Below are 12,500 nucleotides of genomic sequence, written 5' to 3' on the forward strand. Positions count from 1 at the left end.
TTATAGCTAGAAACTAGGGTTTGTGCAAAAATGAAGAATTTGGGGGATCTAAGGGATGGGAAGCATTTTATAGGGTATTTTAAGGATAGGGGAAGGTGTATGAACATATGGATACAATTTTTGCCGATGACTTGACCGTCCAAGAGAAATTGGCTTTCAAAACCCTAGGAGAAGGAAATGACCTTGCCAAGGCACAACTGAAGCATGAACAAGGTGTACAATGACTCATTAGACACTGAGATGATAATGAAAACCCTATGAATGATGATAGACTCAGCTGAATAATGACATGGACCGACATTTTGACAACTTTAGAAGGAGTTAAAGCAAACCCTAGACCTAATGCCTAGTGACCAAATTTTGCTTGAAAACTCTTTGAAATGACAAAATTTGACCTTGACACTCTGAGATCACTTTGTAAGAGAATATTTGATCACTGGAGGAAGGCTGGAAAGACTGACACTAACAGGATAGTTAACTATTGTAAAATTAAATGTTTCAGAATGATAACATATGGGTTTACCATGCTGTATCAACACTGCTCCCGTGGCATAGTCACTGGCATCCATTTGGATCTAAAATGGTCTTTGAAGATCAGATAGTGCTAGTACTGGTGTTGTAATAATATTTTCTTTCAATGTGTCAAAGGCTTTCTGCTGTTTGCCTCCCCAATGAAACACCTTGTTCAATCCTATTAAAGCATGTAAGGAAGTTGCAATTAAGGAAAAGTTAGAGATGAACTTTCTCCAATATTGTGTTGCTCCTAATAAGCTTTTAACTTTTGTAGCAGATTTGGGTTTAGGCCAGTTTACAATGACTTCCACCTTAGAGGGATCTATCTTCAATTCACCCCCCGCTACTATATGTCCCAAATAATTCAAATATGTTTTGCCGAATTCACATTTTGAGAGTTTAACATAAAGTTTTTCTCTTTTCAAAACATCTAGTGTCTGCTTAACATGCTTTAAATGTCCTTCCCACGTTTTTCTAAATATAAGAATGTCATCCAAATATACAATAACAAAATCATCAAGAAAAGGTCTGAGTACATCATTCATTATTCTCATGAAAGTAGCAAGAGCACTGGTTAAGCCAAAATGCATAACCAGCCACTCATACAATCCCTGCTTTGTTTTGAAAGCAGTCTTCCATGCATCTTGTTCTGCAACTCTGACCTGATGATATCCACTATGCAAGTCTAACTTGGAAAAATGAACAACTTCTTTCAATTGATCTAATAGGTCATCTATGTGAGGAAGGGGATAAAGATTTTTTATTGTTATCTTATTCAGTGCTTGGTAATCAATGCACATTCTCCACGAGCCATCTTTCTTCTTCACCAAAACAATTGGAGACCCACATGGTGATGTGCTAGATATGATGAATCCCTTCTCGAGCAACTCCTGCACCTGCTGATTGATTTCTACATTCTCTAAAGTGGACAACCTTTTATACCTGTGGCTGCAATGGTTGTTTCATCTCCTGAGTCCAACCCCAAATCTTTCTGAATAGCTGCAGTAGCCTTCTTCTTCTTGCCCTTGAACTTCTTAGGTCTCAGCTTCAGATGCAGAATCCAACAATGCTCATCATCATGCCCATCCTTCTTACAGTGAGTGCATGAAGACTTGCTTTTCTGTGCAGTGATGGCCTTCCTCTCTTTCCATTTCTTTTTTCTTTTCTCCTTATTCTTGCTTGCAATGGGCTTGTTTGATCTCCAACTTTTGGGTTCCCATTCTTTCCTCTAGCTTATAGATGTGTAGCTTGAACAAATACCTCATCTATACTAATGGGATTAAACATGAGGATAGTGTGCCTCATGTAGCTGTGTATACCACCTATGTACTTCAACAAAGTCTCAGGTGAGTCTAATGAAATTCCTAGAATCAAAGCTCTTTTCCTAAACTCTTGGGTGTAAAACTTTTGGGTTCCCATTCTTTCCTCTAGCTTCTAGATGTGTAGCTTGAACAAATACCTCATCTATACTAATGGGATTAAACATGAGGATAGTGTGCCTCATGTAGCTGTGTAGACCACCTATGTACTTCAACAAAGTCTCAGGTGAGTCTAATGAAATTCCTAGAATCAAAGCTCTTTTCCTAAACTCTTGGGTATAACCTTGTACACTTTGCCCTTTCAATTGGCGAAGAGTTTGCCAGCTCATCATGGCTTGCTGCATGTAAGCCAGTGGATAGAACTACTTTTTGATTGCAGAAACAAATTCACTCCAAACAGAAAGAATATTACCATGTTTCTTCATGTCAGCTTGTGTCCTGCCTTCCCACCATACCAAGGCAGTGCCTCTAAGGCGTAGGCTGGCTAGATGAATCTTACTTTTGTCTGAGTCGATACTCTGCACTCTGAAATAAACATCAATTTGTCCGATCTAGTTATCCAGTTCTCTACATTCAACTCTCCATCATATATTGGTAAATCAAATTTAACATCTAATTTAATCAAAGATGTCTTCTTTCTATGTTCAGGGCTATTAGGAGGTGTGAGAAAGTTTTCTTCTTTCCCTTTTCCTTTTGAGTGGTCATGGAGGAGAGATTCTTCTTCTCCTTTTTCTTTGGAATGTGATGAATATTCATCTTTACCTTTCTTAAACTCCTTGTACATTTCCTCTACCATGGACCTCATGGCCAAGAAACTATCTATGAATTGGGGGTCTGGTCCCAAGGGACTTTCTTCTGACATTTTCTTCTTAGGACAGACTCTTCCAATTTCTGGGTTAGTTTCGACCAACTCTCCTTCTCCTAATTTAAGCTTTGATCTAGTTAGCATTCAACAACAAAATCCAGCACAAGCTTGTCTAACCTTAACAACCTAGGAGCTTTGATACCACTTGATCTGAAATCAGACGTGAATGATCTCAGTTAATTAATGAAGGTATTACAGACTTATGTGCTAGGGGATGTCTATGCTATTTTATGCAATGGATTGATAATATTGCGAAATACACAGACACTGAAACAGTAAGAGAACATAGTAAGCAAACATATAAACATAACAAATTTAATAAGGAGTTCACCCAATCCTCCTGGGCTACGTCTCTTGGTCCAGTCTTCGGTGGTGGCCTTTTTATTGTGTCTTAAAAACAGAGTTTTACAACAGTGAGCTCAAATTGAGTCTCACTTAATAGAAAATGATCAGTAGGACTATACTTGGATTCCCCAAGTCTCTAGAGTACACAGACTCCCCTTACTGAATCTTTACCTCTACTGGTCTCAATGGTATGAGTCCAATTTGGTACTTAATACCTGACAGGTATACACAGAGGAGTTGCTCGAACCTCTTAAGCCTTCTCTGGAGTTCACAGACTCTCGAACTCTCTCTCTGTCTCTATCTGTCAATGTTGCCTTTGCCCTGCAGGTCAGCTCGGCTTCTCTGTTCTCTGCAATTTTTTTTTGCTTCTCTCTCTCTTTGCTATCTTTTACTGCCTCTTCTCCTCCTTGATTTCTCTGTCTGTTCGTGGCTTAAAGCCAATCTGCTCCCTAACTATTTGTTTCTGCTTCCCGCTCTCTAGATCTCCTACCTCTGTTGCTGGAATTCCCCTGCTCTGTGTCATCATCACTGTAATGCTTCACAGAGAGGTGGCCACCTATTTCCTCGTGAACTGAGTGTTAGTTCTCTTTGAATGGTCATTATTTCCATTGCTCCAAGATTGCCCATGAAACTGTTCCCTTTGCCGACTCATTGATCATGCCGGATCTAAAATCTTATTCGACTCATCCTATTTCACTGTTGAATCCGGTCATCCATCGGATTGCTTCTCCACTGTTGATCTAGGGCCTCCAGATCTTACGATCTCCATCCATATCACGCAGGTAAGTAGCATGTCCTTTACCCATGCGATGAGAGTGGTTTTCTCTCTCATCTGCTGGACGCGCGTCACCCATTGTATGGAATCGCGTGGGACTCAGCCAACCCCACTTACTGCTTGAGGGCCTTCCGATATCCTATCGGTTTTAGTGCGAGGCCTGCCTTCTGACGGAATCAGTGATTTCCATGCGGTTCTATGCTTTCCCAGTGACCAAGTGCTAAGGGCTTTCCTTCACTGAGGGGGATGCCCTGCAATATGGCTTCTATTTTTTGGATCTGACTTCCCGTTTTGCCAGTTTGTGCCAGCATGCAATTACCATGGGCCAATGGTCTACGTGCTTGACCAAGGGTGCTCGTTGCTCCGTGCTGACCACAAATTGCCATTGTCCAGATGTTATTTCTGATAAGCTCAACATCCATAGCACTTTAAAACTTTGGTATGAGTTTTACAGAGTTCAGGAAACTATAAGAGTGTTGAAGTATCCAATTCGAATCAGTTAGACTCGTACGTTGGATGATCAAGTGAATAAGATAGAAGACCCTGGATTTATTTACATCCATCTAGGCTACGATTTCAAGATTAATGTAAGATTACAAAGCATGATGGCCATGATCATATTGACATTCATCCAAGCATGGTTCCGCTCCCTGTCATTAGTGGATGGGAGTTTTTGATCATTGTACATGTAATGTTAGCTTATATGCTAAGCATTGGTATACCTCCCTTAGCAAAGTTATCATGATGAAAATGTATTGTAACATATGATGATCTCGACCAGTTGTTATTGATCCAAACTTGTCACAAAGTAAAGCACTTTAGTTATCAACTGCCATTTTAGATTTTGTACTTTAGGGGGTAGTATGTTATAGGCCATTTTGTCACATTTGGTCAATAGGCCTAAAAACTAGATCAATCCACATCCATGAACATGTTGTCATCATCCCTTCACAAAGCCCTAAGCTTGACCTCTCCAAAAAGTCTAAGTTTATGGGTCTATTTGCTAAAAAACCATATTTTTGGGCCTAACTCACCCTACGTAACTAAGAAACTGTGATGCATAGAAACCTATCCTTATTTTAGGGTCCATTGCAATGCACCCTGCATAACTGATTAGATTCATTGATTATAGAAATTTGGAAAAAATCAAAAATATTTTTGAAGCTTCCTCTTCCAGAAGATTCCAAGGGATGTTTTAACTATTTACCATGTATAGGAAGCTCGAATCCTATCTAATATTACCATGGAGACTTCACCTCTTATCCCTTGAGCTCATCCTCCCATCATATTTGAAACTCAAGCGCATAATGGTAAATCATAAGCTACTACTCCTTTTATATAAATTCACTACAATCCATAGCATCAGGGTTGGATTTTGTAGATTTATTATGCCCTAATTTTGTTGCCTTGAACCTAAAGGAGTCATTATCTTCATGCATTAGGGTTGATATTGAGGTGTGATTTATGATAATGAAGGAGAAGTCAACTTGGGGAGACATATATAAGATCAACTACTCTTTATGGTTGTAAACTCTCTCCTATTTCTATTAATACAAATAATATCTTATTTTCCTATATGTGTTATGTCATGTTTTCACTCATGCATTTCAATGCCTTATTGATTCATTGAATAGAGTTGTTAGATGATGCTACTTGGTTATTGTAGATCTTTTTCTTGTTTTAGACGTGTGTGCAGGTTCTAATTATAGCACTCATAGCTACAATTGGAGCTTACAAGAGAGGAGGAATCTTGCTATAGATTCAAGGTATGCATCTTTCGCATTCTTTAACTTCTCTAAGGAAAACTTTATATTCTTTGCATTTTTTTGTTCTAGACGAGTCCACTAGGTCTAGGGAATTCACCTTTGTCTGTAATCATAAGTTTTGTATGACAATTACATATCATATGTCCTAACTCTCAAACTCTATGATTTCAACATTCTCTACCAATGAAAGGGTGACAATGCCTACCTCTACCAACTTTATACATTCATTCAACTCAGGAACTATCAAGGATTCTTCTCTTGTGACATTTATATAATAATCAAACCAATTTAGCACTCCAATGACTACCACTATTGAGTATTTTTTCTTTGGGATTGATGATGGTTTGCAACATCATGAATCACTATGATTTTCATTTGGTTTTTGTCCCTTACAACTTTTTGAGTATTAATCGGTGTCTTGTATGATTGCATTTGTTTGAGCACCCCTGTTGGGTCCCTATAATACTAGTGATTACCCCATTACTATTATAGTTATACCCCTTATTAATGTTGTTGTGCCCCTATTGCCCCCATATTGTTACTACAGTGCCCCATAGAATCCCTCTATTGTTATTTTTGTGGCTTTATATTATTATTGTTAGGTCGGCTGGATTATATTGTGACTCCTTAGACTCCTATATATAGAAAGGAGGTTTTGTCATTTGTATCATTCAAGAATTGTTCATTTATGTAATGTAAAGGAGGTTTCCCCCTCAAAGAGGCTGAATTCTAAGGCGTTGATCTATCTTTTCTATCTTTTCTTGAGCTGGTTTCATAACATTTGGTATCAGAGCTTTGGATTCTAGGGTTTCGCTGCTCCAAACAGGTCATCGTGGCATTTTCGCTATAACTTTTTTCTATGACATTTCAGAATTCACAAAAAATACCCATTTGAGAAGAAATCGCGTTGAACCTTGGGTCCAAATTTCAGAGCTTTTCGTGTGATATTCGCAGAGATATGATCTGAGGAAGTTGGTCTTTTTGCAGACTCCTGAATTACATTCAAAACAGGTGACCTGGGGAAAATCGTCATAACTTTCTCTCTGGGGATCGGATTGAAATTTCGTCAGAAGGTGCACAAAGAGGATGGACTTTAGTTTCTTGTATGCATGTTTTAGATCCAAAGGTGGAAACAGTGACACGTGGCACATCGTACAAGTGCACCCTACTGAACTAGTCTATAAGCAAGTCACTGTGGGAGATTTCACATAACTCTTCCTTGGAGAATCCAATTTGGGTCAGACTTGTGGAATTGGAAAGAGAACACAGAGGGCTACTACAGCTCACAAATTCAGAACCAGATGATTGGAAATTACAGAGATACATCAGAGGCAATATCGAGATCCTACAAAGTGAAAAAAGATGTGTAGATTTTCTTAAATTTTTGCTTAAGCTTGGTTTGAAAAATTATTTTGAAGGAATTCAAAGGGCATAGTAGAGCATTATTATCGGTAACTGATGCCCCGAGGAAAGAAAATTCAAACACCTAGTAAGGAACCTGAAAGCTCTAGCATGACTCATGAAGAAGAGGAAGAAATGCAACATGATATATCAAAATTACAAGACCAAGTGCAACAACTGTCCCTTTCACAAAAATGAACAGAATCTAAGATGGATGGATTAAAGAAAGATGTAGAAGCTAAGATGGATGGTTTAAAGAAAGTTGTAGAAGCTAAGATGGACTGTTTAAAGAAAGGCGTAGAAGCTAAGATGATTGACGTGGAAGCTAAGATGGATGATTTGAAGATAGATTTGAAGACAAACATGGACGAATTGAAGATAAATATGAATAAGTTGCTACAAGAAATGGTCCCTAAGGGTGAAAGGGTACTAAAAGAAACTCATGATGAGAACAAAAGAAATGTTAATCATGATTCCATAGATGCTAATGTTGGATCGAAGACTCACCATATTCCAAAAATCGATATGAGGAATTTTGATGGCAAGGATCCTGCCACATGGATATTACAGATGGAGCAATTCTTCGATCTCAATAATGTGCAAAACACAAAAAAGGTACGTATGGAAACTTTATATTTGGAACCAAATCAGTTTGTATGCTATCAATGGCTTTGCTCTCATAAACCATTTATCACTTGGGCAATTTTTATGGAAGAATTGATAGCACATTATGAGGATACAAAAAGCAACACTTTTTTTAGCCAATTGATAAGTCTCAAACAAAAGGGTTCAATAATGAAGCACATTGAGGAGTTCTAAAAATTGAACATAAGGGTAAAAGATATTCCAGAAGAGCATAGGATTGATGTGTTCATAGGGTCTTTAAAGGATAATATCCAACATGATGTTCGCCTTTGGGAACCTGATTCATTAGAGAAGGCATTTAGGTTAGCAAGAAAAATGGAAAGCAAAATTATGGCAACCAGGAAGCATACCACTCACAACTATAAAGACGGAAGTGTTGTTGCCCCTAGTCTTCCACAACCTATAAGGTTGACAGCACAACAATTGGAAGAAAAAAGAGCAAAAGGGCTTTGTTACAGTTGTGATGGCAAATACACTAAAGGTCATAAGTGTGCTGAGAAGAAATTATTCTACATAGATTGTGAAGAGGAAGAAGAAAAGGAAGAGGATATACTCCAAGAACAAAGCCTAGATGAAGAACAAATAAATCTGACCATATCTTGTAATGCATTGGCGGGAATTACCACTCCTCAAACCATCAAGATAGAAGGACAAATCAAGAAGAAAAAGGTAATAGTGTTGATTGATTCAGGAAGCACCCACAATTTTATTCATTGTAGGGTAGCAAAAGAATTGAATTTCTTCCTATATCCAACACCAGAGTGTCAAGTGATGATTGCAAATGGAGGAACAATAAATTTCTCTGGAAAGTGCCATAATATCAAGCTATCCATGGGAGAATATGTATTGACTAGCCCAATGCTTTCCATTCCAATGGGCGGCGCTGATGTTGTACTAGGAGTCCAATGGCTACAATCCTTGGGTATAATAGCTTTTAATTTTCAAGAAATTTTCATCAAATTTTCCGCGGAAGGAAAGGAAGTTGAATTAAGGGGTATTGGAGGGAAACCAGGAAAGATAATCAGCTCTAATGGTATGACAAAGCTTCTAAAAAAGGATCAAAGAGGTGTAATTGCACAATTATGTTCGCTAGATGTTTCCACATCAGAATCATCTATTTCTCCAGATCTCCAAAAAGTACTGGACAATCATTCCAAGGTATTTGAGACCCCCAAAGGTCTCCCACCTATGCATGATCATGATCATGCTATTCATCTAATTCTAGGTTGTGTTCCTCCAAACATCAGACCATACAGATATCCCTATGTCCAAAAGAGTAAAATTGAACGTATGGTTGTAGAAATGCTAGAGGCTGGTATAATTCAACCGAGTCAAAGTTCTTTCTCTACTCCAGTAGTATTGGTGCACAAGAAGGATGGATCATGGCGCATGTGTCCGGATTATAAGGAGCTCAACAAGCTCACTATTAAAGACAAGTTCCCCATTCCTGTCATTGATGAATTACTGGATGAATTACATGGATCAATTTACTTCACCAAGTTGGATCTTCGTTCAGGATATCATCAAATCAGAATGAAGATTGAAGACATTCTGAAAACGGCATTTAGAACTCATGAGGGTCATTATGAATTTTTGGTCATGCCTTTTGGCCTTACCAATGCACCTTCAACATTTCAAGGTTTGATGAATTCAATTTTCAAACCATTCCTTAGAAAATTTGTGTTAGTATTTTTTGATGATATACTAATCTACAGCAAGTCTTGGAAGGATCATGTTGAACATGTTGACAGGGTGCTACAACTATTGGAGTAGAAACAATTATATGCAAAAAGATCCAAATGTTTCTTTGGAGTCCAGGAGGTGGAATATTTGGGTCATATAGTATCTCATGAAGGAGTTAAGGTAGACCCTAGCAAAATTAAATCCATTAAGGAATGGAAGATCCCCACGTCCATAAAGCATCTGCGAGGATTTCTTGGGTTGACAGGGTATTATCGCAAGTTTGTTAAGAATTATGGGAGAATAGCAGCACCTCTAACAACATTATTGAAGAAAGATGCATTTTCATGGACTCCGGAAGCAACAAAGGCCTTTGAACATCTTAAAGAGGCAATGTGCCAAGCACCGGTCTTAGCTACACCAGACTTCACAAAAACCTTTATTGTGGAATGTGATGCTTCAGGAAATGGAATTGGTGCTGTTCTAATGCAAGATGAAAGACCCATTGCTTTTGAAAGTCATCCAATTAAGGGAAAGTTTTTAAGCAAAGCTATTTATGAGAAGGAAATGTTGGCAATACTCCATGCACTTAAGAAATGGCGACCCTACCTAATGGGAAGACACTTCAAGGTAAAAACGGATCATGATAGCCTTAAATACTTTTTAGAACAAAGATTATCCTATGAAGAGCAACAAAAGTGGGTCACAAAGATGTTGGGTTATGACTTTGAAATCATCTACAAAAAAGGAAAGCAAAATGTGGTGGCAGATGCACTCTCAAGAAAGGATGAGGATGTGGAAGCATTGTTGTGTGCCATTTCTATTATCCAACCAGATTGGATAAATGAAGCAAGGGAGGAATGGAAGAATGATGAAGAAGTGTGGGCACTTATTCGAAAGCTACAACAAGATTCCAGTACGTCTGATACATTTAGCTGGAAAAGTGATTCGTTATGGTACAAAGATCGCTTATACCTCTGTAAGAATTCCCAGCTAAAACAAAAGATTCTTATGGAATTGCACACTTCTCCCTTAGGAGGGCACTCAAGATTTCTAAAAACTTACCACAGGGTTAAGAAGGGATTTTTTTGGGATGGCCTTAAATCAGATATTCAAAAGTTTGTGGCGGAATGTTTGGTTTTCCAACAAAATAAAGTGGAAACAATTAAGACACCGGGTCTATTACAACCTTTATCAATTCCAAGCCAATGTTGGGAGGAGGTTTCAATGGATTTTATCACAGGTTTACCCAAGTCTGAGGGAAAAAGTGTCATCATGGTGGTAGTTGACAGACTTACCAAGTATGCACACTTTTGTGCATTATCACATCCATTTAAAGTCAGTACAGTTTCTACTGCATTTATGGAAACAATTCAAAAGCTACATGGAAACCCAAAGATTATTGTAAGTGACAGAGATCCCATTTTCACTGGAAATTTTTGGACAGAATTATTTTCTTGTCTTGGTACTCAGTTAGCTCATAGCTCATCTTATCATCCTCAATCTGATGGGCAAACTAAGATAGTAAACAAATGTTTGGAAGGATATCTTCGTTGCTTTGTATCTGATAAACAGACACAATAGGTCAAATGGTTGCCTCCGGCTGAATGGTGGTATAACACTTCCTTCCATACAGCAACAAAAATGACCACATTTATGGCACTTTGTGGGTATCAACCACCATCCATCACATCATATTTAAGAGAAAATTCTAAGGTTCAGGCAGTGGAACATCACATCAAACATCAACAACAAGTCCTCCAACTCTTAAAGGATAATCTCGTGTTGGCACAGAATAGAATGAAACAACAGGCAGATCAACATCGCAGTGAAAGAAGTTTTGATGTAGGTGATTGGGTATTCCTACGACTACAACCATATAAGCAAATGTCCCTCAAGCAAGCTAAGAAGGATAATAAATTATCACCAAAGTATTATGGTCCGTACAAGGTGTTGCAAAAGATTGGTACTATGGCATACAAATTGGATCTTCCTGCAGCTTCTCGATTGCACCCAGTTTTCCATGTTTCATGTTTAAAGAAGTTTATAGGCGACAAGCTCCCAGTTCAAACAATATTGCCAGAACTTGACGAGGAAGGAAAGATTATATTGGAACCGGAAGCAGTCACAGAAACAAGAACTCGACAGCTACAGAATTGTTCAATTTCAGAGTATCTTATCAAGTGGAAGAACTTATCCGCTGAAGATTCCACATGGGAGGATGAGAATTTTATGCAGAAGTATCCATAACTACTCAAGCGTTGAGGACAACACTTTTTTGAAGGAGAGGGGCATGTTGGGTCCCTATAATACTAGTGATTACCCCATTACTATTATAGTTATACCCCTTATTAATGTTGTTGTGCCCCTATTGCCCCCATATTGTTACTACTGTGCCCCATAGAATCCCTCTATTGTTATTTTTGTGGCTTTATATTATTATTGTTAGGTCGGCTGGATTATATTGTGACTCCTTAGACTCCTATATATAGAAAGGAGGTTTTGTCATTTGTATCATCCAAGAATTGTTCATTTATGTAATGTAAAGGAGGTTGCCCCCTCGAAGAGGCTGAATTCTAAGGCGTTGATCTATCTTTTCTATCTTTTCTTGAGCTGGTTTCATAACAACCCCTTTATTTTTTCTTCATCTAGTTCATAATTTCACACTCTTATAGTTGAATTCTTTATTTTTTTAGCATAATTACTCTTCAATGTGTATCAACTAAAGTTACGCCATTTTAGGCACTCTCACAAATTTTCACTCCCATCGCAAAGCCAAAATTACTTTTACTAGTTGAGAAAGGTACCACAATTAGGCATCAATTTCTATAAGTATTCCTAAGCTTCTTGAGCAATTTTTCAACTGGAATTCAAAAAATATTCCCACCTATATTGTCATTTTTTCTATTAGGTACTAGTTAGTCTTGTTAGTGGAGATCATTGGGGTTCAACAATGTTCTAAATGCCTTGGTCAATCAAGAATTTGAGAATTAAAGTAGGTACTATGTACAGGAACTACTCATATAATTTGTAATAAAATTTTATTTTAACATCATCGAGGGATGCCTTTCTTCTAGTGCTTGCTCCTCACAAAAGTCACATACAATTTTTTTCAGTCACTTATATAATTTTGATTGATCATTATTAATCAATTTAGATATAATTCATTAATATTAATTAAGATTAATCTA

This window comes from Pinus tabuliformis, chromosome X, assembly GCF_031772625.1.
Source record: "Pinus tabuliformis cultivar Carrire ecotype Pingquan chromosome X, CPIR1, whole genome shotgun sequence".
NCBI lineage: Eukaryota > Viridiplantae > Streptophyta > Pinopsida > Pinales > Pinaceae > Pinus > Pinus tabuliformis.